This window comes from Colossoma macropomum, unplaced genomic scaffold (genome assembly GCF_904425465.1).
Source record: "Colossoma macropomum unplaced genomic scaffold, Colossoma_macropomum, whole genome shotgun sequence".
NCBI classification, from domain to species: Eukaryota; Metazoa; Chordata; class Actinopteri; order Characiformes; family Serrasalmidae; genus Colossoma; species Colossoma macropomum.
The window spans coordinates 15901962-15929138 of record NW_023494810.1 but is presented as its reverse complement, the minus strand read 5'-3'; the positions used below and the strand labels follow the sequence as shown (position 1 = coordinate 15929138).

Below are 27177 nucleotides of genomic sequence, written 5' to 3'. Positions count from 1 at the left end.
GGGGCCAACTTTCCCTGTCTTTCTGTTTCTTCTTCTCGTTCTCCCCCCTGTTTCTCTTTCTTGCTGGCTTTAAAGAAAGAACTTTGAGGGGCGGAGCTAAGGCAGAGCTAAGGCGGGGAAAAGGTTTTGGTTGGTTTGTTAGGTTACCTATAATAAATATGCAATTTCTTTGAATGTTGCTCAAGTGTCACATAATCCTTTGGAGATTCTGGGTGTGGTTACACTTAAGTAAAAGAAGCATGCAATTTCACATATAAAACATTATTGTTTCCATAGTGACTACTGCAAATGACTATGGAGCTTACAGATCATTATCCCTTAACATAAACCATGATATGATTACATGCAATAAGTTGAATCCTTAACCATTCTAGTCATATAAGAAGTAGGAACTACTTAGACAAAAGAATTAAATTGTTAAGACAATTTCAAGGTTATACGTCACATATAAAAGAACATAGTGTAGAAAGTTAGGTATTAATTCCCTTTGGCAGGGATTAACCAATTCACGCCTGACAAGGCAACATGTTAACAGTAACAGAGGTGTTTGATAAAGGAAAGGCATTTGATTGATACTTGATTAAAGATCACATTGTCAATAATTTGCCAGAAAGCAAGGCTCTCAGGAGCCTAGCCTCTGCACAGACCCCAAATTTATGATACTGAAGGAATGCACTTAAGAGTATCTGGCCACACCGAGGGGTCTGCTCAGGGATTTGTGAGGTCTCAACAGTCCCCTCACCCAGAGTTGATTGGTGGGCCATGTTTGGCCTTTGTTTTAGATAAGATGTCTCTCTTTGTGGGGGAAGGTGAGATGTATGGGTGTGAGAGAGAGGGAAAGGAATTTTCAAAAGTCACACAAGTCCAAAATTTACTTCAGTGATGTCCAAAGGTCTCTTCAGGATGTTTATAAAGGGGTGGCATGATGTTCCATTATGTTGCCCTTAAACTGTTAGTCAAAAGAAAAAGAAAGTCTTCAGACCTCTGGGTCAAAGTAGGTCTGTTCTGAGGTGAGCCACCCCCCTCCCCACTTCTGCACCAGGTTGCCAAAGGGGGGGGGGCAGCCAATGGGGGCTGTGAGACGTGTCTTTAGCAGTCAGCCATAAATTTACTATTGGTTCTTCTAAACATCCTGCCGCGTGCAGATGCAGATCCCACTTTGCTCAAAAAGTTCTGATCAGTTTATGAATTAAAACAGCAAAGCACGCTACACCTGGATAGTTTTGTAATTAATATATATGTGAAGTTAATTGCAGTAGTCTAAGCAAGATGACATGACAACATGGGCCAAAGATTCAGTATCTTTTGTCAAGAGCAGGAGGTGAAGATGTGCAATATTGTGGCGATAGAACAAAGCTGGTTTGACCAAAGCACTAATATGAGGTCTGAAAGAAAAACATTTAACTGTTATTGTTTAAAACAACAGTGACACACCTGCAACACAGTATAAAAGTGACCAGATCATGTTAGTTTAGGCTTTGAGAATCAGGCACAGCTATTGGGCAACATTTTAATTTTGTGTACAATGACAGCCAGACAGTAATAAAAATATGAGCTTGTGCCAACCAGGTATGTCATTATGTTTGGTCTGTACCAAACCATGATGTCACGCTTCCGGGTTTTCCTCCCTTGCCTAATACTCTCCAGGACTCCAATTCCCATGATTCCAATCCTGATGATGTCACTCCTTCCACCAATCACACACAGCTTCCTCGTTCTCAGTCACCTGAGTATTAATGCAAATCACCTGTGTTTGTTTGTCCCTGGTTTAAATAGTTTCTGGTTTGTTCTCCTCATTGTGAGGTATTGCCCTTTACTGGACTACTGAACGTTTCTTCTACTGTTTTTCTGACTTGTGTATTTGACCCTTTGTCTGTTTTTTGGATGTTGCATTTTTGTGTTTGCCCTTCTGCTCTGGTTGCTTGTGCATTTTGTATCTTCTGGTTTTTTGACTTTTTGCAAGGCTTTTGGATTCTGATTTTTGGATTTGCCCTCAAACTGTCTGACCATCTTACTGTCTCTCATTAAACCACTTCCTTTTTAAGATCTTTGAGCGTCTTTCTGTGCTTGTGCAGCATTACACATGAGCTATGTATGATAGTCAGATTACCACTATGCAGAAATCTGTTTTATTCACTGCATAAGTAGATTTCTCCTGCTAGCACAACATTAACAGCTGCTCATCAGTGGAAGCTGAACATTGTTATGTAATAACATACGTAGTTACACAGTTTAAACATGGTTTCTGCAGTCTTATAGTGAGTAGATATTTAAATTTACTACCTTCCCTCTTCCATTCTGCAGGCTGAGTTAGACAAGGCAGCACTGGGGTGGTGGTCTGTGTGTATCAACTTCCTCTCAAAAGAAACAGAAAGCAGGAAAACCCTTCTGACATGAACAGAACATATACTGTGGAAATGGCACATCATTAGCACATCTGCATTTTTTAAACTAAACTGAGCATGTCATTTCAAAAAACTCATGTCCACATTTTGTGGACAATTATTTTTTCTTTATTACACGGAAAATGAATTTGCTATAAGAAATCTTTTGGCTTTATTAAAGACAGCCTGAAACAAGTATGGTGACAAGACCTGAAGACATTTTATAGATCAGTAATATTCATACAAACTCTGTAGAAACTGAAATACTATGTACACACTGTATAAATGGTTCTAAATAAAATATACCACTGACTTACTATTGAAAGGATAATTTACATTTAACAAGTCAATTTGCTTTTTTTTATTATTATTATGCATGAATCGAAGTAGAATACTTCAAATTTCCTGCATTTCATTCAATTTAAATCACTTCTCTGCCATCACTCTTTGAGTTTGTGGTAACACCATTCCTTTCCAGACCACTGGAAGCACTACCCCACTTCTGACACCAGTGTGACATCAGCATAGAATAAGACACTGGAAACATCACACTTTAAGTGAAAATGCTCTTTTATTGAAAAGGCAGCAGAGGAGAAGTGGTGCTCAGCATGCTGAAATGGCCGGGAAGCAGACAGGTCACCTCTAGCCATGAACTCTCTGCTCATTGTAAACACTAACACTGCCTAATTACCCACACATATCACAGATTTTAACCAAGCACAACAACTTATTTACAAAATATCTCTCCTACTGAGTCACAGAGCCTCCTGTGGGCCTTTGCAAGTGGCCACTCTGAATAATCTGCCTATAATTCAGATGTTCAAGAGGGTCACTGTGATTATAAAGTAATGTACAGAGATTAAAGTTGATAAACATTAAAAACATAAGCTCAATACTATGAACCAGCTGTAGAGCTCATGATTTTAATGCTTGTAAACTCTATCAGCTGGTTTTGCATGTTCAGCTCATGTTGTTTCCATGACAAATGGTTCTCCTCCCTCTTCTACATACTCATCACCAATCATCCACCAATGTGAGGAGTTTGATGAACAGGTCTCTGAGGTTGCAGTTAAAGGTGTTCAGGAAGTGATGTCATGAGATGATCACACAGTCCTGAGTTGCAGCCATATTCACAGGTTTGACCAATAAGAACCCAAACAAACACAAAGTACCTTGTAGAACCATATACTGAGTGTGTGTTTCAACTAAGACTTCATCCTCTCCTCACAACCCTCTGTGTGTGAGAGCAGATTAGCTGGATGGTGTTCAGATGCTGTAAGACAGAGAAGAGGAGAGAATCATCAGACATGAACTCACATTGATGGGTCAATCAACATCAGCACACCTAGATCCTGTCTGTTCTAAACTCCATCTTAAATATTGGGTTTATCTTCTTACAGAATGACTGAACTGAGCTGAAATATTAACTGAGTATAAACACAACACTAATAATCATATTTCACTGCAATTATATTATTTATATCACAGACTAATTAGTTAGAGCATGTTTGTGCTCCATTTAATTCATATTTGAAATAAAATCATTTTTCTGATTCTTCACACAGAGCACAGTGTTTCTGTGAGTGTGTATGTGTGTGCAAGTGTGTGTGTGTATGAGTGCTTGTGTATATGTGTGTGATTGTGTATATGTGTGTGTGTGTTTGTGTGAGAGAGTGTATGTGTGTGTAGACATAGTAAGTCAGTAACTCACTGTAGTGTCTCCAGTTTACAGTGTGGATCCTCCAGTAGACCAGAGAATAGCTTTCCTCCTGACTTTCCTGGTTTATTGGAGTTCAGATTCAGCTCTCTCAGATGAGAGGAGGGGTTTAATTTTAGAGCTGAAGCAAGAGCAAAACAGCCTTTGTGTGTAACACTGCAGAGTTCCAGCCTGCAGAGAGATGCAGAAAAACTCCTTACACTTACAGATCAACACACACACTCAAACACACACACAAACACACAGAAACATCTCTCTCTCTCTCTCTCTCTCTCTCTCTCTCACTCTCTCTTTCATGTGCATCTGAATACAAATGGTAAACTGTCAGAGACAAAGAGCTACAGTTTCAGAGCAAAACAACTATATTTTATCTCAGTAGAAAACAACTATATTTTATCTCAGTAGAAAAATAAACTTATACTTACAGTTTTTTAGATATTATTATTCATTCAGAAATCATATATTTAAATAGTCATGTATTAAAAATAGTAAACACATAACACTAAACAAAGGGTTGCTGGGTAAAATAATGCACTTTTTCTCAAAACCATCAAACTACCACAAAACACTAAGCAAACACCACAAAGGAAATTTTTCTATCAGACACTACAGCTTACAGTCAGGTAAGTAAATGATTTCAGTCTCTCAATAAACAACAAACCCACAAAACACAGTTTCAGTTTGTGCCTATTTAGCCTTTATTACAGCTGCATTTCTGTGCTTTTTTATCTGATAATACTTAAGTTAAAGCATGTGTTAAAGTGTAAAATTATCACGACTGTCACGCCTTCTGCCGAGGACGCCTCCTCCACCTGTTCGTTTTTGCTCACATCCCTTGTGTCCTTGAGTGGCCCAGAGGACTACAACTCCCATGAATCAGTGGGAGACCACATGATTCCTACTCCACCGCCATCAACCAATAAACATTCTTTTCAGCGTTCAGCCTCACCAGAATTCTAAACTGTCACACCTGTTTTTCATCACAGCTTATTAGCCAGTTTATATATAAAACCTGTGCTTTAGCTCTGAACTTTGCGAAGTATTGCCAACCCTTTTTTGTTGCGTACTGAGCATTCTTTGTTTGCAAGTTCTTTCATGTATGACCTATTTTTTCGTATTTCTGACCTGCCCTTTTTGTGTTTGCCCTTTTTTGGTGTGTTCGATGGATTTGTATGAGATTTTGGTTTTTGAACTTGGACTGGTTTTAACTACTCTCTGGATGTCCTGTTTGTTTTGGTTCTCTTGCTCTCTGGTTCTGACCCTTGCCTGTTTTGACCACGCCCTCTGTACATCCATCAAAACCTCAAGTAAACTTCAACCTTGTCCTTTTATCTGCGAGCATCTGATCTGTGTTGACATTGTAACAATGACAGGGAATCTATTCTTGTTTTCTGGATTTTTTTTCTAGGATTATTAATAAATCAATTTTATATATTTATTTTTCTTGTGATAAAAAATCTACAGTCTCCTTTATCAATGTGTACAGTCAGAATTGATGGCGACTGACAGCTGAGTTAACGGTTGTGCACTATGTATTTATAACCAGTACTGAAAGTAAATATGACTGTGAGAATATTTTATTTCAGCTGTTGCCAAATGTTTCCCTTTTGTTTTACACAGATTTTCAATTCGGTTCTGTGTTTTGAGATCTGTGTTCAATTATTTGATATGTGAAAATGAGCAAAAGCAGCAAGAATGTATTAATATACTTGAAAGTGACAGTGAAGATTAAACTGGCCCAAACTTTATTAAATATGGTTTATAAATCAAGAAAAGCTGTCATATGGATTCCAGGAGTGAGCTTTTTGTTTTTTCTCCAAAATGGATTCCACACAGATATTGCACAGCACTGACAGCACTGTATATAGAAAAATGGAGTCCAACTGATTATTATGGTCTGTGTGTCTAATCTGAGTAAAAAAACTAAGTGAGTCATTAAACCATACAGAGATATGAGAGTGTGTGTGTTCATCTGTCTGTTCCTTTCAGATATCTCAGCTTTTTTGGTTTCTCTCTCTCTGAGCTTTGTCTCTCTCGGTTCTCCTTTTTTGTCTTTGTGTCTCTCTGACTTTCTCTCTTGCTCTCTCTGTGCCGACTCTCTCTCTCTTTCTTTGTTTTCTGTCTTTGTATCTGTCTCACTCTATTCTGTCTATCTTTGTCTCTCTCTGTTCTCTCCCTCTTTACATTTTTTTCTGGCTTGCTCTCTCTGTTTCTCAGTGGTTGCTGTCTCCCTTTCTCTCTCTCTCTCTACTTCCATCATTCTCTTTCTTCCTTTCTCTTTTTAAAGATAGATATGTTTTTGCAGGTTTTTCTATGAAGGTTTGTGAGTGTGTTCAAATAGATCACTGACACACAGTGATACAGTGATGATCTCACCTCAGTACCTCCAGTTTACAGTGTTGATTCTTTAGTCCAGCAGACAGTAGCTTCACTCCTGAATCCTGCAGTTCATTTTTACTGAGGTTCAGTTCTTTCAGACTGGAGGAGTTTGAGCTGAGAGCTGATGATATTCTCTGTAAGATTACAGTAACGCAACCTGGAAGAGAAATGATGATACATCAGAACACTGACATCACACACACACACACACACACACACACACACACACACACATATTCACACAGACTCACAAACATAAATATATGTAAATATACACACAATCACATATAATCACACACATACATGCCACATTCAGTGTGTTTTCTCTCTCTCAGTTCTCTCTCTCTCTCTCTCTCTCTCTCTCTCTCTCTCTCTCTCTCTCTCTTACCTTAGCCTGTTTTTGAATTTGGTTACCGTTTTGCCCCTTTATTAAATTTTAAACCAACAGCCTACTCTGCTCTTATCTGATCCTTCCAGACACCTCACAAAGAGATTAGTTAACCTAACAAATTATTGCTAATAAAATTGTATTTGATTAGTTTGGTCAGCTAGTAATCTTACACTAATACAACAAAAAATGCAGCATAGTTACAAATATTTTTTTAAGTTGAAGGAGCACCATATTTTTTATATAGTGTAGAGACACAAATCAATATTGCACCCTTCAGATTTGAGACCAATAATCAGACTGAAGAACCGACCAACAGTGACTTGTTGATGCTGGTTGCTGCTTTAAAAAAAGCTTCTGATAAATTAGAAACTATTCTGATTTTAATTTATATTTTGTCATAATGCAATTGTGTAATGGAGGTGGACCATCCATGACTAAGCACAGTGAAAGTTCAGCAGCAGCACCATTTCAGAATGTTACCATAAAACATTTTAATAATGGTTTAAAAAACAAAAACATTTTGAACACATATAAAAAATATTCCTGCTGAAAATGTTTTAATAATGTAATATTCTTAGTAAGTCCCGTTTAACTGGATTTAGAGCAGCACAACTTTGTCTGTTCTAACTGATCAGATATCAGGAAAAGTAAATATCGTGACATTGTCATTTATAAAACTCTTGAAATATGATATTACATTTTGCCAAAACCCACCACCACTAAACTGAGCCTCTGACAGTTTGTCAGTAGAGGGACAGACTGGGGCAGAGGGGCCTAAGATAGAGGTGTTGGCACACAGACCACACTGAACTGATATTACCTGTGAAATTCAGGAAACAATAATAGACCATGTGATAAATTATGGAATATCCATGATGGAAGGTGGAAGAAAGTCAAATGGAAATCTATGTCAGCACACTGTATCATCCATTATACACAATTTTCAAAGTCACATAAGGTAAGACTGCCATTGTATGAATTGTCTTCAATAACAATTCATACATGGCAGATATGCCTATTACACATCCCTCTACTGACATCACTGCAGGCCTCCTCTGTGTTTATCATTTTAGACAATGTTGGTTTCCACAATTCTCAATCAATCTCATATCTGTGCAAAAAAATCAAGATGCAGAAACAAATTTTTCCTAATATCTCTGTTGAATTCTCTCTTTTTTAAGCAGAGGGACATTTACAATATAAACTGCCTTAAAACTCATAGTTACAGAACTCTGGCAGAATTCGCTGTCTGATTATTATTTCTCTCAATATTTAAAGTCTATCATTTCATTTACCAGTCTTCCTGTGATAAAAAACTTGTCTACAGTCTCCTTTAGCAATGCGTACAGTCAGCAACTTATGATGACTGACTGCTGAGTTAAAAGTTGTGCATTATATATGTATAGCCTGTGTTAAAAGTAAAGCTGTTTTCAAATGTTTTCCTTTTGTTTGACACAGGTTTCTAATTGATTTCTGTGTTTTCCTGTGAAATCTTGTTAAATGATTTGATAAAATATGTGAAAAATGAGTGAAAGCAGCAAAAATGTATTAAAATACTTGAAAGAGACAGACAAGATCAAACTGAACCAAATTTTCTTAAATATAATTAAAATATAAAGTCAAGAAAAATCTGTAATACAAGTTCCAGGAGTGAGTTTCCCTCTCTCTCCTTCTCTTTTCTTATTGTCTGTTCCACTCCTTTTTTTTTACCTATCTTTCACCTCATGGGTGTATTGGAGTGTCACTCTTCACTGTTTCCTGTTGGCCAATGAGAGAGCACAATAAGATCAAAAGGGGTGGGACTTCCAGTTCCAAAGCTGCGCGGTGCTTGCACAAAAGAACCAAGTTTTTGCAGTTTTTTCTATGAAAGTTTGTGAATGTTTGAATAGATCACTTACACACCATAATATAGTGAGGATCTCACCTCAGTATTTCCAGTTTACAGTGTGGATTCTTCAGTCCAGCAGAGAGCAGCTCCACTCCTGAATCCTGCAGTTTATTGTCACTCAGATTCAGTTCTCTCAGACTGGAGGAATTTGAACTGAGAGCTAAGGACAGAGCTGCACAGCTTTTCTCTGTGAGATTACACTCACTCAGCCTGGGAGAGAAATGATGATACATCCGAACACTGACATCACATGCAATGACACAAAATCTCAAACACCTTCACACACAGACTCACATACACACAATCACATATAATAACATACATGCCTACATTCAGTGTGTTTTGTTTCTCTCAGTTCTCTCTCTCTCTCTCTCTCTCTTATCTTTGACTGTTTTTGTATTCGGTTACTGGTTTGCCTCTTTATTAAATGTTTAAAGCAACAGCCTACTCTGGTCACATCTGATCCTTCCAGACACCTCACAAAGAGATTAGCCCAAAAGAAAGTATTGCTAACAAAATTGATTTTGATTAGTTTGGTCAGCTAGCAATCTTACATTAATAAAACTTTTTTTTTACAGCACAACATTAAACATAATGCATTCCAGCACAGTTACAAACCTTTTTAAGTGGAAACAGCAACACATTTTTTTTAAATTGTAGATAAATCTATTTTAGAATTGATAGATTTAAAAATGTAAAAATTAGAAACTATTCTGATTTTAATTAATATTTTGTCATAATGCAGGTGCATAATGGAGGTGGACAATCCAGATCTAAGCTCAAAGTCCACTGCTAAACAATTGCAGCAGCAACATTTCAGAATGTGATCACAAAACATTTTCACAATTTTTTTCTAATCTGAGAACGTTAAAAAACGTCCTGCTGAAAACATCTAAATAATGTTAGATCATAATATTCTAAGAATGTTATCACTAAAAATTCTTAGAATGTTCACTGAAAACATTAATAGCACATTGCATGGTAAAATTCTCAAAACATTTTTAGAATAAAACAAAACTAGCTGCATCTCTCTGTTCTCTGCATATGTATCCCTCCCTCTCTCAGTTCTCTATTTTGTCTCTTTGTATTGCTCTTTATGGTAGTTTCTCTGTGTCTCTCTGTGTCTGTCACTGTCTTTTTCTTCGTTCTCTCTCTTTGTATCTGTCTGTCTCTATTCTGTCTATCTTTGTCTCTCTGTTCTCTCTCTGTCTGTCTTTCTGTGCTGCTCTTTTTACATTTTTTTCCTGTCTTCCTCTCTGAGTCTCTTCATCTCCCTCTCTGTCTGTTTAAATGTGTTATTGAGTAATGTATTTATAAACCCATACTGATACCAAAGTGTGTGGAGTGTAATTATCTCACCACATCTCTTTCTCTCTCTGAGACTGTCTCTCTCACTTTCGATCTCTCTTTGTATCTGCCTCTCTCTATTCAGTCTTTCTTTGTCTCTCTGCTCTCTCACTTTACATTTTTTCTGGCCTGCTCTCTGTTTTTCTGTGGTTGCTGTCTCTCTCTTTCTACTTCCATCTTTCTTCCTCTCTCTATGTAAAGATAGGGCTGAGCTTTTGCAGTTTTTGCTGAAAGTTTGTGAGTGTGTTTGTATAGATCAATAACATACAGTAATAAAGTGATGATCTTACTTCAGTTTCTCCAGTTTACAGAGTGGATTCTTCAGTCCAGCAGAAAGCAGCTCCACTCCTGAATCCTGCAGTCTATTACTACTGAGGTTTAGTTCTCTCAGACATGATGAGCTTGAGCTGAGAACTGATGACAAAGCTGCACAGATTTTCCCTGTGAGATTACAAACACACAGCCTGGGAGAGAAATGTTGATATATCAGAATACTGACATCACACACACTCACCAACTTTCTTACTGGCAGAGAGCAGCAGGTGAGGTCGGGAAAATTCTCCTCAAACACCCAGATCTTCAGTACAGGCACTCCGCAGGGTTGTGTACTCTCACCATTGCTCTTTTCATTGTACACTAATGACTGTACCTCCACAGACCCATCAGTTAAAATCTTGAAGTATGCAGATGACACTACAGTCATTGGTCTCATCCGAGATGGTGACAAAGCTTGCAGACAGTTGGTTGATCAGGTGGTCCTCCAACAAAAACAGTGGAGATGACAGCCCTAACCCTGCCAGCACTCACCATCCTGGACTGAACTGTGGTGGAAGTAGATTCCTGCATGCTCCTGGGCACAACAATCACCAGGGACCTGAAGTGGGACAGCAACATCAGCTCCATCATCAAGAGAGCCCAGCAGAGCATGTTATTCCTGCGTCAGCTGAGTACGTTCAACCTGCCCCAGGAGCTGATGGTGCAGTTCTACACAGCCATCATAGAATCTGTCTTCACCATGTCCATCACAGTGTGGGGCAGCTCAGCCACCAAGCATGACCTCCACAGACTGCAGCGCATCATCAGGTCTGCAGAGAGGAAAAGTTGCCCACATTGCTGGAACTGCATGCCTCCAGAACCAGGAAGCATGCAGAGAAGATCTCCACTGACTCGTCCCCTCCCCGGACACCACCTGTTCCAGTTGCTTTCCTTAGGCCAGCCCTTCAGCCAGATGAGGATCAGGACATCCAGCCTACAAAGGAGCTTCTTCCCACAAGCCATCACTCTCTTGAACAGTTAAAATATTACACATTAAAATATTCCAGCTTCTAAACTGCACTTCTAAAATACTGGTATATATATCAAAATCAATTCCATTCTCTGAAACTACCATCTCAGACCAGTGTTTATTCTAGCATCTTACTTACCTGCCGTATTACCCCACTTATCTGACTGTCACTTCATTGATCCCTTTCTTTGCCACTATACACCCTTTAACTGCTGCTGCACTCAGCCCTTTAACTTTAGACCCATACTTTGCACAATGTAAAGGTTACAGGTATGACTGTGTGTGTGTGTATTATGAGTGAGTGATGGTAAGAATGTATGTTTTATTTTCATCTTTATTTTAATTTTTTTGTATTTTATCTTATTGCATTGTATCTTATTTTATTCACGACATGTAAATGTTTAATACTGTGCTCTGTGAGCTCCTGTAACCAAAACCAAATTCCTTGTATGTGTAAGCATACCTGGCCAATAAAGCTTGATTCTGATTCTGATTCTGCTCCTCAGGGCCGTACCCTTCCTAATTGACTAGACATATTAATTTTTTTTTAAAATATATTCACCTGAATTCCCACTCCAAATGGAGAATGATCCATATATATATATATATATATATATATATATATATATATATATATATATATGTGTAAAACACATAATTAAATGCATAGACAAACACCATTTTTTATCTCTGTATTTCATTGTGTACTCCCTCTCTCTGAATAAGAAATTAAACATTGTGATATTTAGGATTTGATTTTATATAAAATTAATCACGCTAAGTGGTTTTGTTAGTCACGGTGGTTATTATAATAGAATTTAAATTTAATAGTTTTGATTGTGTGAAAAAGCATAACTAACACTACATCAAACACACACACACACATATGTGTTTGAAGCTGAAAAGAGTAACTAATGAAAATCATTAGTGCAGTTTTATTCAGTGCATTAATAAACAGTGCAGTAACAAATTCATAACTGAAATACTCACACAGCTCTTCTGGAAGCTTTAATGACTGCCAACAGTAACAGAACACATTCATCTGATGGATAATATTTACTTAGGTTAAACTCATCTAGCTCCTCTTCTGAGTTGAGCAACACAAACACAAGAGCTGACCACTGAGCAGGAGAGAGACTGATTCCATAGAGTCGACTATAATAACCTCTGTTCAGGTATGTCGAAACCTCCTCCACTAGAGAATGATCATTCAGTTCATTCAGACAGTGGAACAGATTGATGGATTTCTCTGGAGAGGGATTCTCCCTGATCTTCTCCTTGATGTACTGGACTGTTTCTTCTTTGCTGTGAGAGCTGCTTCTTGTCTGGGTCAGTAGGCCTCGTAAGACAGTCTGATTGGACTCCAGTGAGAGGCCCAGAAGGAAGCGGAGGAAAAGGTCCAGGTGTCCATTCTCACTCTGTAAGGCCTTGTCCACTGCAGCCTTGAGGAAGTCTGACATTTTGGACTCTCTGAAAATACCACAGAGATCAGTGATCAACTGTTTTGTTCCATCTCTGTTGATGAAGGTGAGAAATGCATATAAAGCAGCCAGAAACTCCTAAACACTCAGGTGCACAAAGCAGAACACCTTCCCCAGATGCAGATGTGAACATTTGAGTCAGAGTCTTGGGGATCTCTCCACTCTCTGCTTCACCCAACACTCTCTCTAGAACAGTGGCTGCAATCCAACAGAAGACTGGGATGTGGCACATGATGTAGAGGCTTCTTGAGGACTTCATGTGGGAGATGATTTTATTGGCCAGGCTCTGGTCACTGATTTTCTTCCTGAAGTACTCCTCTTTCTGAGGGTCACTGAACCCTCGTATCTCTGTTACCAGGTCAACAGACTCAGGAGGGATCTGATTGGCTGCTGCTGGTCGAGAGGTTATCCAGAGGAGAGCAGAGGGAAGCAGATTCCCCTTGATGAGGTTTGTCAGCAGCACATCAACTGAGGCTGAATCAGTTACATCCCACAAGCTCTCATTGTTCTGGAAATCTAGTGGAAGTCAACACTCATCCAGACCATCAAAGATGAACATGACTTTGTGAACATCATAATCTATTGATCTTAGTTCCTTAATTTTTGGGAAACTGCGATGAAGAAGCTCCATCAGACTGAACTCTTTCTTTATCAAATTCAGCTCCCTAAAAGGAAGTGGAAATATGAGGAGAATATCCTGATTAGCTTTCCCTTCAGCCCAGTCCAGAATGAACTTGTGCACAGAGACTGTTTTTCCAATTCCAGCAACTCCTTTAGTCAGCACAGTTCTGATGGGTTTGTCTTTAAAGAGGTCATTGCCTTTGATGGGTTTGTCCTGTGTTGCTGATCTCCTGGATGCTGTCTCAATCTGTCTGACCTCATGTTCATTATTGACCTCTCCACTCCCTCCCTCTGTGATGTAGAGCTCTGTGTAGATTTCATTCAGAAGGGTTGATCTTCCATGCTGGAAGATTCCTTCATTAATGCTGCAGAATTTCTTTTTCAGTTTTTGTTTATATACAGTGACCGAATCTGAGAAGTGGAGACACAAGTATACATTTTTGTAATGTTTGTAAATGTTTAAAGTAAATTGCTTTAAAAATGTTTGATTGCCAGATAATGTTGTTAATTCTCTTATGCCTATTTGCACAACTGTAACAAAACCTTTTTTTAAAAAAGTTTACATATAATTGTTTAATATCCTGTATGTAATAGGTTGGATGGTGTATTTCATGGTATATGTGTACTTTAACTGCAAGTGTACAGTACAGACAGTCAGATGTCCATATCTATAGATATGCACATGTCTCTTTAGCTTCTTTCTCATGGCTCTTTTCTATTCTTTATTTTTTACTCTTTGTTCAATGTATTTTATTGTATTTGTCTCTTAGTTAAGTACTTGTTAACAGTCTTTGTTATTGTCTGTTTAGTGCAGGGGTTCACAATTCCAGGGCCGGTGTCCAGCACAGCTTGGTTATTTACCCGCTCCAACACACCTGATTACACTTATCTGTTAATTGCCAGGTTAGGTGAGTATGTTTGAGCAAGGAAACCTCCAAACTGTGCTGGACACTAGATGTATTAACCGACTAACTGTGCTGAGTTGTGCGCCCCTGGTTCAGTGTGTTAATGCCATACATGTGTGACTCACCAAGACAAATTTATTTTTTGTTCATCTTACTTTTTTAAATTACGTGATTCTGATTTTGATTTTGAAGTTGTCCCTAAGTTTGGATTTGAGTTTTTATTTATTGTCACGCATCCATGGCTCAGAGGTTTCCATGGACTCTCTGGGAGATCACATTACTCCTGACCCTCCAGCACGCTCCAATCACAGATCTCTCTCTCCTGAATACTAATCTGTTATACCTGTTGACCTCTCATTAGCTTTAGTATAAAGCCCAGGCTTTTAGAATAGTTCAGTGTGAGGTACTGCTTATGTCTTGAGCTACTGAGAGTTTATTTCTTGTGCTGTGTTTTCCAGTTTTGACTGTTGTTTATTTTGGTCTTGCCTGTTGTTTCTGGATTGCCTGTTTCCTGTCAACGATTTTGGTTGACGATTTAAACATTAAAGCCTTTTTTGCCTTTTTTATCTGTGAGCATCTGAGTGGTTCTGAGTGTAACACATTTACACTCACTGTCCATTTCTGAAATTCGACACAGACAACAAGTGTTTAAGATTGTTTGGCAGTGCTTAGTTTATAAAAAAATATATATATTGTGTTTTATATAACTAATTTAAATCAATCTGCAGAGATTTGTTTTTACTTCAACTTAAAATAGTATCTTTCTGTAGATCATTAAATACAGTTTAAATTCACTGTGTTCAAGGTTCTGTACAAATATAACAAAAGCATTTCCAAGGGAGTGAACACTTCTTGTACTGTACACTATATTATTGCAGTACTAAATATCTGATAAATGTTAACAGAATAGTAATCAAAGCTTTAGTCAAAGTGTGTAGATTCTACAAGGTAAACAGAAATTATATACAAATGTGTTGTTCCTCTACTGGACCTTGAACTTCAGAGTTTGGGGAAAAACTAATTGTTCCAGTTGTGAAATGAGAGAGAGCACTGGATTCTCAATTATCACCACTGTATAGATATTTTTTCTGGCCTTAAAATGTATGGTGGGCTAATCAAGCACGTGTTGCCTGTTGATGTTGTTTAAGTTAAATGAAAAATGTGCCCATTTATAGAATGTTGCAATGAATAAGCAGTAAATAACCAGTGATGTGTATATTAAGACATTACCTTCAGTGAGAGCAGGAGCACCAGGAAAACCTCCAGCCTGTACTGCACTGGCGCTGGAACTGGAAACTTTCTCACCTGGAATAGAGACAACTTGAAATATCAGAACTTTATCAAAGCTGCTTAAGACTAGCAGCAATCAGTGAACTGTGTTTCTGTATAAAATCTCTGACACATTGATGCATAAATAATTTATCACCATCTGTGCTTATGTAATACACAGCTTATATATAACCTAAAACTCTCAGCCAGATAAACCATGTGCACAGATCCATTAATAAACAAATTTCTTACATGACATCACTCACCTCCCTGAATAATGGTTACATTAACTGAGCCTTGAAAATTGTTTCCATGGAGAACAGGAGCACAGATGTTTCCTCCTGTCTGAGCGGTCATGTTGGTCTGAGCAGGACCGGATTGAGCTGAGGTGGAAGTTTCCATCTTCTAACAGAAAAGTCTCTGGTCATCAAATCAGGAAGTTTATTGTGGTACTTCAGTAATTTCTTTTAATTACAATAACTGTTTTTAATCCTCTCATCACAAAAAGGTCAGAGTTCACCAGGTTTCTCTCCTAAAGTTCTTTATGTTCCTATCGAGTAATCGTGGTGGCTCGTAATGGGAAATAAGGTCTTGCAGGTACTCAGGAGCGAGCCCATTTAACAGCCAGCCAATGAAGTGATGATAGAACTGGACTGATATGATCAAATTTTCTAGTTTTAGTGAGAACCCTGACTGCAGCATTTTGAACTAGTTGAAGTTTACTTAAATTCCTGCTGGTGCATCCTGACAGTAGTGCGTTACAGTAGTCTAGCTTTGAAGTAATAAAGGCATGTACTAATTTTTCTGCATCATGCAGCAATAAGGCATTTCTTATTTTGGCGACGTTGTGAAGATGTAAAAAAGCTGTCCTAGTGATACTGCCTACGTGTTGATCGAATGATAAATCTGGATCAATTATGACACCAAGATTTTTTGCTGCTGAACCAGGTATAACTGGAAAGTCAGCGAGATTTAAAATTAAATCTGATAATTTATTTATTGCCACTTTTGGACCCAGAAGGAGAACCTCTGTTTTGTTACTGTTTAGGAGGAGGAAGTTACGCAACATCCAACCTTTCACATCTTTTACACAGTCCTCTATTTTCTTTAACCTGTATTTGTCATCAGGCTTGGCTGATATGTACAATTGCGTATCGTCTGCGTAACAGTGAAAGTTAATGCCATGGTTCCTTATAACTGTGCCTAACGGTAACATGTATAATGTAAATAATAATGGTCCTAAAATAGAGCCTTGTGGAATTCCAAATCTTACATGTGAATAATTGGAAGAAAAGTCGTTTACCTTTACGAATTGATAACGTTCCGTTAAGTAAGATTTGAACCATGATAGGGCGGTCCCTGTGATTCCAACCATGTTTTCTAACCTTTCTAGGAGAATATTGTGGTCTATCGTATCGAAAGCTGCGCTGAGGTCAAGTAGCACCAACAGGGATACGTAGCCTTGATCAGAGGCAAGAAGAAGATCAATTTGTTATCTTAACTAGAGCTGTCTCAGTGCTGTGATGTGGCCTGAATCCAGATTGGAATTTTTCATATATGTGGTTCTTATGTAGATATGAAGTTGTTGGGCTACAGCTTTTTCTAAGATCTTAGGTATAAATGGCAGGTTAGAAATAGGCCTGTAATTAGACAATACACTAGCATCAAGGTTTGGTTTCTTGATCAGAGGTTTAATAAGTGCTAGTTTAAAAGCTTTGGGTACATGGCCCAGGCTAAGGGATGAGTTTACTATAGTTAAAAGAGGATTAATGATAACTGGTAGTACTTCTTTGAGTAATTTTGAGGGAATTGCATCAAGTGTGCAGGTTGTGCAATTTGCAGAGGAGATAATCTTCTCTAGTTCTAGCTGTGGGAGTGGGTAGAAAGTTTCAAGCCTTTCTTCTGCAACTACGTTATGTTTTATATCAGCCACGTGAGCTGACAGCCAAGTTGGATTTAATACTATGGGTTGAATTTGTTGTCTAATATTTTCAATTTTATTATTAAAAAAGTCCATAAAAACTTCACTGGTGAGAGTCGCCGGAATTTGTGGTTCAGTACCTGCCTGATTTTTTGTAATACTGGAAATCACACTAAACAGTACTCCAGGATTATATTCATTATTTTTGATCAGCGAGGCCAGATATGCTGAGCGAGCTTTAGTGAGAGCATTTCTATACTCTATAAGGCTGTCCTTCCAGGCAAAGTGAAACACTTCCAGCTTGGTTGATCGCCATTTCCGCTCTAGTTTCTGTAGTTTGTTTTAAGGTATGGGTTTCATCATTGTACCATGGGGCGGCCTTTTTCTGTCTTATCCTTTTTTATTTTAAGTGGTGCCACATTTTCTAAAGTAGATCGAAAGGTATTTTCTAAATAGTCGGTTAATACATCTAGCTCCACTGGGTCTGATGGAGTGGAGACTGGGGTTTTTAGTTCTGGGAAGTTTTCTATGAATTGTAGGGCGGTAAATGGTTTTATTGCGCTCTTTGTAGAATAGCGAGGGGACGTACATATATTATGGCTAAGACGTAGCTCATAAGAAATTAGGTAATGGTCAGAGATTACTGAGGTTTGCGGCAGGATACTAAGCCTGTCTATGTTAAGACCGAGTGTCAGAACTAAATCTAAAGTGTGACTGCAGTAGTGCGTAGGCCCTGTTACATTTTGGGTAATACCAACAGAGTCTAGGATTGAAGTAAATGCCTTTTTAGTGAGTCATCTGCCTTCTCAAAATGGATATTAAAATCTCCTACATTACTTTATCATTGCACACAGCTAGTTTTGCAGCAAAATCACTAAATTATTTAAAAAATTCTGAGTAGGGTCCTGGTGGTCTGTAAATGTTAAATAATGAAAATGTGTTCTTTTTTGTGGCCGGATTTGTAATGTTGATGGAAAGAACCTCAAAAGAAGTGAAGGTGTCACATTGTTTCTGACTGATATCTAGGGTATTCTGGTAGATTACACATAATCCGCCTATAGGGGTGGCTTCATTTAGTGCTGAATATTCATCCTGTCTAACCCATGTTTCTGTGAGACAGAAAACGTCAAATTTATGATCACTTATAATTTCATTTACGATGACTGCTTTTGAGTTTCGTGATCTTATATTGAGTAACCCAAATTTTAGAATTGAGGTGTTGCTATCATCTGAGTACGGTTTCTTATTGAACCGGGCTGATTGAGTTTTTCTACGTTTTGATTTAGATTTAATTCGGGGCAAATACACAGTCTCAATACAGTGGAACCTAGGTGACGCCTCAAGGCGGTTCGCAGGCGGTCGGTTTAGCCTGTCTGTCTGTGGCCTGGTCCCGGCTCTGGATTGTCAGCAGCTGTTTACACTACTCTGCCGACTAACTAAAAGACTATGTGCTATGCTGCAAGAAAGTAAGGCAGCACCCTCCTGCGTGGGGTGGACACCATCCCTACCTATAAGACCAGGCTTACCCTCAAAATGTAACCAATTATCTATAAAGCCCACTTCATTTTCCGAACACCACTTGGACATCCAGCAGTTTAATGCTGAAAGTCTGCTGTAGGCTTCAGCGCAGCGCCGCGCCACATTGGGATGGGACCAGAGCAGATTACGGCATCGGACATTGTCTGGGCCAGTTTAATCACCTCTCTAATATTACCCTTAGTTACCTCAGATTGCCACAGACGAATATCATTGTCCCCTACATGGATGACTATCCTCGAATATCTCTTATTAGCTAACAGTCTAAGGTTGCCACTAATGTCCGGCACTCTGGCTCCTGGTAAACAGCTAATTGTTACTGCTGGCACCCCTAAAGGCTAAAGGAGTAGCTAATTTCATGTGTCGAACGATCGAGTCTCCTATAACCAGAGCACTTTTAACAGGCTCCTCAGCGGGTGCTTCGCTGAGCGGGGCAAACCTGTTTGACATGTGAATCGGAGGAGCGTGGTGTTCTGGCGGGCTAGCTTTGGCCTCAGCGTTAGCATTAACCTTAGCTTTCCCACTATGTCGCCGAGACGTCACCCATTCACCCCGCTGTGAGGGCTCTAACGCCGGAGTCGATGGGGTGCTGACTCTGGCTATGGCACCCAGGGCTGCTAGCAGTGAATCTCGCTGTTGGTCCCTTAATAAATCTTAATAATAAATAATAATAAATTAATGTGTATAGTTTGTGTAATGAATATGTTTAAGGTGTGGGTAATGTGAGTGTGTGTATGTGTGTTAATATGAGTGTGTTTAATGCATGTGTAGTGTGTTTATATGTGATGTTTGTGTTTAATTTGTCTGAATGTTTAGTGTGTATATGTAATGTGTGTTTACTGTGTGTGAGTGGTACATGTGTACTATGTGTATATGTAATGTGTTTTATGTGAGTGTGATTAGTGTGTTGCTTGAATGTATATGTAATATGTGTTTAATATGCATTCAGTCCGTTCATAATCTGTGTACATGTAATGTCTCTTACATGGACAATTCTAGCCAGATGGCACTGGTCACGATCATTAAGCACCCATAGGCGGCCATTGCTCTGTCCACTGTGGGTGGTAATGCCTTCTATGATGTATTCCCGGTACACATGTGACACTGTGGATTGAAGAATGTTAAATGCCTGCACAACTTTCGGAAACTGATTGTCCCATCCATCTGGCACATACTATCATGCCTCATTCGAACTCTGATAATTCATGTCGCCTTGCCATGAGAACACTGGCCAGTGCTCAACCTAACTCACAACATAACACCTGCCAACTTAAACAGATGTGGAGGTTCCCAAGCCGTCCCCTGAGGTAGCAACACTTCATAATCAAATTACATACTGCTGTCCCATGACTTTGTGTAGTGTGTGCGTGTATATGTGTGTGTGTTTAATGTGAATGTTTAGTGGGTGTAGTGTGTGTATATTTGTGAGTAATTGAATGTTTTAATTTAATGTGTGTTTGTTTAGTGTATGTGTGTAGTGTCTGCGCATATGTAATACACTATGTGGATAAAAGTATTGGAACACCTACACATAACCCCTATGGAATATGATCCCAGTCTAAATCAATATTATTAGGCATTATTATGGAGTTGGTCCCCCTTTCCAAGAAAATTAATGTGCTGTGTTGTGTGTGTGTGTTTTGAAGTTGTATTTTAGGCTGCCTATTCTTGTGTTTCTCCTTATATGGTCATGTTGTCACACCTTTTACTTGTCCTGTATACACTGGGTCTAATCTTGGCATCAGTCCAGCTATATAAAAGTGTGACAGTCCATTGTATGGGGGGGCTGGCTGGGTGTCTGGAACCTGCGCGCGCAACAAATAAACTTCACCTGTCCAGACAACAGATCGAGTCCCCTGGTTTGTATTCTATCAAAGCTTCCACTCTGTTCTAAATTTCTCTCTGTTTGTGACCAAAACATCAGAAAATGATAAAACACTCAGCCTGTCTGTGTTTGTGTACAGGAGAGTATGTAAATAAGTGTTGGTGCAGGTGAGAATCAGTTCTCTCACCTCTGGTCTTTCTCTGTGTGCTGTTCTCCAGAGGAACTGATGTCTCCTCCTACATGTTACAGCTGAAACCCTGTAAACAGACACATGCAGAGAAACAGCAGGACACATGGTTTGACAGTAAAGGTCTTTCTTCTATAACAGCTTCTGGAACCATTCGCTCATGTCAATACAAGTTTTAAAAAAGTGTTTTTTTTGGGGTTTTTTTGATTACACATTAATTTACAAGCTAGTTCTTAGGGTGCTGGGTGCTGCTCCAAACTCTACTAAGCATTATTACATCATAAAAAGTGAGTACAAAAATATGAGCATTTCTTTTTAGAGGGAACAATGAGAGCATTATAAAACCTACAGCTCGCACACATATTTACTCTACTTCAGTACTCCTGTCATAGACTATGCACTCCTTCATCAGGCTGTTCACTTACAGGGAAATATTCTAGTCACCAGGTCAGAAAGTCAGTTCTGTTAGTTAAGACTTCAGTAAAAATCTACTGAACTGATCTTTATTTACTGCACATTCATATCAGTCATAATCTACAGCTCAGATTTACAGACTCACCGTATTTCTCTACTGAACTGTTTTATTTTCCTCTCTGCACAAAACGGAGCTGCCAAGTTTCACTTCCACTGAAACTGGTTTGAACCAGTTACTCCCAGAAGCAAGTGATGACTCAACCAACCACAGTGCAGCAACCTAGAAAAACAGAGCAGGAAGGAAAACACTCAGAGTTGTTGCCTGCAGAGAAGTTGTGTTTAATGGAGTTCCTACAGCAACAGAGACAGGCTGATCAATTTATATGTGTGAAAATAATTTTGATAAATTTATTAAATATTTTAAGTGATCTTTTTAAGGTTTGAAGTGATGATTTGCCATCATTTATTTATTCCATGTTCTACACTTCATCGCTTGTTACTTTCCTGCATTCTTTTGTGCACTGACTACTCTGGAAATGAGGCACTGTGGGGCTTCCTGCTTAAATGAATGAATGAATGAATGAATGAATGAATGAATGAGACAAAAAGCCAACAAAGTCTCAATGAAGGCTGGATTACTGACACTAACAGGCTCCTCCCCACTCAGTATGACTGTAAGGATGTAGCAGGTAGAACATTCTTACTGTGGGCTCCTGATATATATATATATATATATATATATTATATATATATATATATATATATATATATATATATATATATATATATATATATATATATATCAGTGTCAGAACCACAAATAACCTGAGGCCAAAGGTGAAATGTCAAATAGTCAACCTTTTTGCATCTTTAAACAAGTACAGAAGCAGAAAATGTTACCAAAATAATTAATTAATGAAGTATAAACCAACATGAATGAATGATTATCCTACATTCATCTGAATGTCACTTTCATTTATTTCATATGAAATATGACTGACCACTAGGTTGTTTGTGTGTCCAGCAATCAAAAGTGGGTAAAATGTTTATTATTGAATTTAGCTTTGCTTTTTTCATTAAACCACAGTGAATACACTTCAGTACAAATATTAAAAACACTTCAATGATCTCAAAGAAAAATGACTTGATAATCATTAATCAAATTCACATAAGAAATAAACCCTAACTTCATAATTCAAATGAGGTGAAAAGCTAGACATGGCAACATAAACAATCATATGGCAAGTGGTAGTTTTCTTTTTCAAGCAAAATCAGACTTTGAATCTATGTGAAATTTCAGATTATGAATGTCTGATGGCCCGCAGGTCAAAGTCTGCTGTATTTCTGTAATTATATACTGTAATTGTCTTTTATATACTTATAATTTCATGGGATATTATTGCCCCCTACTGGGCTAGCATGCTCATGCATGCTGGTGTAGATGATGTTTTGAAAATAGAGGCAAATCTGTATACATGTGGATGAGGTGTAAAACACTCAGTGAACCTGCACACATCTTTTGAGTTTTAAATGTAATTTTGGCAATAATAATAAAACGTTTTCTTTGGGTTCTGCTGTGCCTCACCACAATTTATTTCTACTCTACTTCCCCTCTCTTTTAAAAATCTACTTTACACCAAAACCTGATCTGAGAACAATCAATGTCTCATCAGGCAATGAATTCATAACCATTTCATGTAGTAACTTTCTGTGAGGGAGCTTTTAAAGGTGGACTTCTGGTTCCTATCACCAACACTGTGAACAATTCTGACTCGGTAAGTTTCTCTAGAATGGAGCATTTCACACCAAATTACTTTGAACCACTCTGTTTACGTCTCAACCATTTAATTAGACAGAAATTTGGAAAAAGCTGGTGGACTTCCACTTAACTATGGAGTTATTCAAATGCTCAAACAAAAAGAAAACCTAATCAGTAATGGCGGAAATATCAGCCACTGTTATCTAGTAGTGATCGTGACCACTATTGTCTGAGGGATATTTCTACTGTCAATTCACATTAGAACTAAAATAAAAACCATCCACCCTCAGAGTTGTGAAAGCTGTTAGCATAGCTGGCTAATGATCTCTTACACAGCGTTACTGTCTCACAACACATTACCAGCTGGAGTGATCAACAAAAATGACCTCATTAGGCCACGTCACTATCAGTGTGGTGATAATAAAGTTTCAGTGCGGCATCTGTGAGAATATCACTCAAAACTGAATGATTTTACTCTCCTATAGAGACTATAATGGTCAGTGTGGAGATAATTCATGGTTTCAGTGCGGTATCTGTGAGAATATCACTCAGAACTGAATGATTTTACTGTCCTGTCTTATAGCGACTCATGTAGGTTTTCAATCAGAGCAAACAAGAAAAGTTCCTTCCACATGATGCACAGCTCATTTTCATGGTCAGGAAAAACTTGAAGTGGTTACTGAGAGATAATCGTTGATTGAAGCTGATTTCTTTTGATGGCATAGTGTTGAAGAGGCACAGCTCTGCCCTTGTCTCTTCTTTGGGAAATCCATAGCATTGACAAACAAATGCCAAGCCAACTTCAGTGTGTGTTTTAGAGGCAAGAATTTTGGTCAGTGGGATTAGGCTTTCCATGTCATTTTCCTGAAACCGATCACAGATTTCTTGAATGGTTTTGTCTAGTAAACCAAAATACAGTTCCCATGTAGTAACCCATAAATGAGTCAACATCTGATCCAGTCACTGTCACTTTGCTGGTCCTTCTCTGTGGACGCTGTGGGCCTCGGCAGTTGTTTTGAGTACAAGTCAATCACGTGCTTCCAGAGTTTTTGAAAGTTGCTGTCTGTTCTCATTACTACCAGAGTAGAGACTGTGCTACTAGCTAGGCTCTTGAACATAGCATTAATTTAAGCTTGGTGACTGTAGTGCGTTCAATTGTATATTGCATTGCATGGGAACTTGTCACATCAGAATGCAGGGAAAGTCAGTTATTGATGTCAGTAGCAAAATGATCTCTCTTTCCTCTTGAATAGCTGGTCAATTATGGAGTTGTCACTGGATCTTAACTTCAGCAACTCTAAAAAAAAAATCCACAAATTTCTACCTCATCCATTTAATTGTGATCACAAAGGGCAATGCCAACAAAAGAGCAAAGTCTCACACATTTTCTTCAGATACTGTCTGTTTTTATCAACTCTCTTTGCATGTTCACAGCTGATCTAAGAATCAATGCTTCCAGTTTTACATGATGGGTTTTTGTTGCAATATTGAAGCTGAAATGTGTGTGCCACTTTTCTGATGTCCTTTAAATCTCTCTGTAGCTTTTTTCTTTTCCCATTGCAGAATCCAGTTGTTTGAAACATGTCTGTCTTGCTCTCCTGTCTTCCAAATGTAAAAAGCAAAACAAAAAGCCAAATCAGCTGCAGGGCTGTATTCAAGCTGGTCCTACATTTCATACTATTCTGTCTTAAACGTTCGAGCACTCTTTACTGGAAATAAAATTAATAGCTGTTATGGTCCACTCTCAAATTTCATATAATTTTTATGCCATGGCATAACATCTTAAAATGCTGATTAGCTGTGGTCAAGACTGGAGCAGAAAGGCTTGTGAGACAGTATGTTTATTGGGTCGTTTAGCCATTTCTTGCTCTCGACCATTGTGCCTTTACCATATGACTACTTTTTAGAGAGAAATATTACAAGCGCAGCTAACCTGTTGATTATCACTACTTGACTGCCCCCTGGTGTCATGGAGATCAGTCTCCACATATAGTATTTAGTTTTACAAATGTCAACATTAAATAAACTGAGTTGATTAACATTTTACTTGCCCCCCCAAATGTTGCCTATACTTAAACTTCAAGACAGACACTACTCCAACTCAAACTGTGTCAAAGTCCAGCACAATAAGGCACAAATGACAAAATGACAAATGATAAAAATGCTATTAAAATAAAACCATATGAATGACTTTATACAGTGAGAAATTTAGTTTTTGTATAGTGTGTTTTAACCTAGAATTTTCTCATCTTTGAAGAAAGATTTGTTTTCTGGACTTTGATCCTATGTTTTGCTCTCTGCCACAGGCCTGAACTGCCATGAGGAGCATAGGGGTGTGGTCAACCGAAGTAGCTCTCAGGAGGTGTCACACTCCTGCTAAAAAAGATACCACTGCTGCTGTTGTTGTTGTGCTAGAGTAGATGACATGCTGAGTAGCTCCTGAGCGACTGGTCTGTTTGTGCAGGAAGAGGGGACACTACACCAGTCAAAGTGGACTTTGGGTAGAGTGCAGCATGAACAGGAAACAGCTCAACTGTCAACTGGGAGGCAATGACTGCCCAACTCAAGTCTGTCACTGGATGCCAAGTAGACATGAGAGGGAGGAGGTGACTCCCAGTTGTGGTGGGGTGGTCTGAACTGAGTGCATGAGCTCTGGCTCCTGCCTTTACAGGATGTGTGCATACACGGGCTGTTTTTCATTGTGGCAGCCGGGGCCGTGTTAAACCTCAGGTAGGAAACGCTGAGCTTGAAGATGGAAAAAATGAAGCTGGTTCCTGAGGCAGAGAATTGGGACTCCGTTGCAGTCGGGTGGGCACCCCATGGCAATTGTACTAGCCAGGACAGTGGACAGGCCAGGAGTCCACCTAGAGTGGGTGGGGGCGGGGGCATGCTACAGGCCATTCAGGGGTGTGGCTGTGCTAAGTGTCTCTCAGGAGGTGCCATGCTCCTAGTTAAAAAGGTACTGGTATTGTTGTTTTTAAGTGGTTTAGTTGTTGTCATTATTAGCGTAATAAATATTAGAGCTATAGTATTAGAGTGTTCCAAGGAGCATGGGCTTTGTAGTGTAACCAGTGTTAGAAGTGTCTACCCTCCACAGATATTATGTCCTCCCTCATCACCCCCCCCCCCTTGTATTTCATGTTGGGGTAATGCTGTGTGTTGAACTGCCTGTTTAAAATAAAAGCATTTTCCAGTGTGTGCCATGTTTTCTGTTTCTTCTTCTGAGCTGATGTCACAATATAAACACAAATGAGAAGACTCTACCTCTGCAGGGGTTTGACTGGACAGAACAAGTGTGGGGGGCAGGGGGGGCAGGGGGGAAGGGGGGAAGGGGCAGTCTCTGTGCTGCTCTGTATAGCTCAAAAATAGCTGCAGTTGACCACAGCATTGTGAGACTGTACATGTTGGAACCTGAGTTAGATACAGAACACAAAGAGACTGCTGTGGAGGCCCAACCACCGACCAGGACGTTTCTGAATGGTCAGGGTTTATGTTCACATTCACAGCCCTGTTTATTTTTATTTTTTTTGTTTTTCATCAGTTTTGTAACACTAGTCTGATTAAGGTCAGAACACCACAGTTTTCCAAGTTGAAACATCATCCATGTAACCAATAGATAGCAGAGCCCAGACCATCATGAAACTTCAGAGAAGACCTTCAGCTCAGAGCACTGCTGTTCTTATTCTGTCTGTAACTTAAAAACAGACAGCAGATCAGACAGATGATGCCTTTCTGAATAACAGGAAGTGAAAGTAGGAATTTGGACACATTCTTATATACCTCTGAAGTTCCCAATTAGCCGTGACGGTGTGTGCACCTTCATATTTTGAGTTTTTGGATGCTCTGTGTTGTTTGGCATTAAGCAATG

At 38.8% G+C, this 27177-nt stretch overlaps 1 protein-coding gene and 1 long non-coding RNA gene across 6 annotated transcripts in view; one reads left to right on the top strand and one right to left on the bottom strand.

Annotated features, from left to right (window-relative positions):
• fbln2 (fibulin 2) overlaps window positions 1–27177 on the top strand; it is a 390205-nt gene that overhangs the window by 300531 nt on the left and 62497 nt on the right. The gene's annotated exons all lie outside the window — the stretch shown is intronic.
• Window positions 2981–9361, bottom strand: LOC118799349. Its single transcript, XR_005006112.1, has 4 exons — window positions 8796–9361; window positions 6478–6637; window positions 4096–4272; window positions 2981–3657 (listed from the first exon to the last, which is right to left on the bottom strand). It is a non-coding gene; the product is annotated as an uncharacterized LOC118799349 (long non-coding RNA).